Here is a 2,982-nt window from a genome sequence, read left to right as displayed (position 1 = left end):
CTTATAGATTATTTTATATGATTTTTCAAAGTTTTAAACATTTTCTGGATTTAATTTTAATTCAAAATGAACTTATTGCACCAGCATGATGTCACCCGGACGTCAGCAGTCAACCAGCTAGTTGACTGGTCAAACTGACGCCTGGGACCCACCTCTCGTAGGTTTATTAGATTAAAATTAATTGATCTAATTAATTTAAATAATTTTTTATATATTTTTCTTGTGATTAAATAGGGGGATGGACCCCACCTGTCGAGCATTGACTGTGGTCAAACGGCCAGCCGGGCCCCTAGGGCCCACCTGGCAGTGACACTGGGGGTGGCCCCGGGTGGTGCCACATCAGCGGTGCCGGAGAGTTGGACTCCAGCGAGCTCTGTTTGCGGTGGAGGGCTACGGGCGCGAATCCGACGCGTGCGATGGTGCGTTCAAAAGCTGGGGCTGCGCCACTTCTAATGGCACTAGGGGGAGTGCGGGGGACGACCTGTAGAGGGCACAGCGGCGACGGCAAGCGGCAGCGGCGCTCGGTTGTGCTACGGGGGCGGCGACACGCGGCTCTAGCGGCCAAAGGGAGGGCTCCTGCCGCACCGTAGAGGTGCCCCGAGCACACTGACATGCTCGAACGGCCTCGAGAACTGCGGTGATGACGGCAGGGAGCTGCGCGGCGGAGCTGAGCTCGGCCCACGGCAACGAGCATGGCTACGGGCGAGGCAGCAGGGGAAATTGAGGGGGAAACGGGGCGGTGCTCACTGCGGGTCGGTGGTGGAAGGCAGCGGGCTCGGGGGAGGATCGACGGTGGCGGAATAGGCGGCGGAGTGTGCTGGAACTGAGGAAGAAGAAGATGATGAGGCGGACACTTCGGTGGCTCCGAACTCGAAGTCAAGGGCGTAGACGACATAGCGGAGCTAGGCGCGGCTCCTGGGCACGACGACGGAGCACGGGGCGGTCGGTGGCCGCGGTAGCTCACGGAGATGCGGCCATGGCGGTTCGGTGCTGGGGGAAGAGCGGGTGTGGGCGAGGGGCGGAGAGGAGAGAGGCCGAGAGGGCGTGGGTGCGGTAAGTGGGGGAGCTCGAGGCACCGGGGGCAGCCTTATCCTCGCCAAGGAGTCGTTGGCGAGGTGGTCGGGGATGACCACATCTTGTAGCGGCGCGGTCGGGGGCACATGGGTCAGGAGCGACTGGGGGAGTGTGGGGGCTGGGCTGGCTCGGTGGGCCGAGGCCCGGGGGAGGGGCCTCTCCCACTTTTTCATCTCTGTTTTTTTAACTTTTCTGTTTTCTTTTTAGTTTCTTTTTATTTTGGTTTTGTAAAATATATTACTAGCCCCTAAATCTCTCCCTAATAATAAAGCACGGATTGAGTCTCCGGGTTCACCGTCGTGGCGTTTTTATAAAAAAGTCCCTTTTCTTTTCGAAATTAGAACTCGCAATCCTTTCTTTAGTGAATATGGGAAAACGCTTCGGTTTTACAAAAAATACCCTACGTTTATTCGATATTCACTCCGCGATCCCTGATTCATCTTATCCAAAACTCGTCCCTTTCCAGTGACGGCTCCCTTTCCAGCGAAGGCAGCGACAGCGGAGCACGAGCAGGTGAGGGGCGGCGCCTTCGTCGGACGGCTAGCCATGGCGGAGGAGAAGGCGGACGCCATGGGTGCGGCTACAGACGAGGCGAAGGAGAAGGCGGACGCCGTGGGCTTGCTGCACGGCTACAGCCGAGGCGGAGGAGAAGGCGGACGCCGTGGGCATTCATGGAGGATGGTACGCCGACTGCCGGCCCCGGCCGCCAGTCCTCTCTGGCCTCCTCCGTGGCATCCTTCTCAACCTCCGCTGCTCCTGTCGTGATTTGGATGGAAAATTGGAGGCCGGACGTGTCCTTCTCCAACACAAATTGATGTAGTGCATGACCCGGATTTGATTGGCTGATATAAGAAGCAAGGGTCCTCGGCCGGAATCTCCATCTGGTTTTTCCTTTCGACCATAACCTCCATCATCCCGTCGAAATTGCAATTTTTAACCAAACATCCAATGTCGCCACCAAGTTCGCTGGAGGAAGAAGTGCCGAGTTCGCCGGAGGAACAAGCGCCGAGTTTGCCGGAGGAACAAGAACGCCCGCCGAGTCCTGTGGTGGCTACATGAGAGGTATGTATCCCCTCTAAGCTATGCCATGGCGCGTTAGAGCCTGAAGTTCGTCAAAACTTGACCTGACCGTCACTGACGCCACCTTGCTGCCGCTGTTGCTGGAGATGAGCTGAATAGCAAGCTTTGGTTGCCTCTTTGCTTCCACTTCACTGCTCTTCTACTATCCGTAATTGTAAAACACCTAATACGATTCTTCAGCACTTGATACTGGTGGTCATGGTCTTCTTCTCTTACTGTTGCACGACTTGGTTTTAGTTAGTAATCTTGTGATCAACATGTACTTGTGGATTGCTTAGATGGAGGACCACTGTTGGTTTTGTACCTAGATGCGATTGTGAATCATGTACAGTTCAATTTAGATTCATGTGGTATTTTTCCTAAATTTGTGCCTGCTACTGTTGGTCTTAACTATGAATAATGATTTTTGCAACTGTAGGAGAATTTCTTTGCCGCATCACAAGAAAAACAATATGAAACAGAGAACTGTATTGAACCTTCTAATTATTGTATGAACTTGCTTCACTTAATTTGAACTGCATACTGTTGGAAATATGCTCTAGAGGCAAGAATAAATTAGTTATTATTATATTTCCTTGTTCATGATAATTGTTTATTATCCATGCTAGAATTGTATTGGTAGGAAACTCATATACATGTGTGGATACATAGACAACACCATGTCCCTAGTAAGTCTCTAGTTGACTAGCTCGTTGATCAATAGATGGTTACGGTTTCATGACCATGAACATTGGATGTCATTGATAACAGGATCATATCATTAGGAGAATGATGTGATGGACAAGACCCAATCCTAAGCCTAGCACAAGATCGTGTAGTTCGTATGCT

This window comes from Triticum aestivum, chromosome 1A, assembly GCF_018294505.1.
Source record: "Triticum aestivum cultivar Chinese Spring chromosome 1A, IWGSC CS RefSeq v2.1, whole genome shotgun sequence".
Classification (NCBI taxonomy): domain Eukaryota; kingdom Viridiplantae; phylum Streptophyta; class Magnoliopsida; order Poales; family Poaceae; genus Triticum; species Triticum aestivum.
This window is presented reverse-complemented; position numbering follows the sequence as displayed.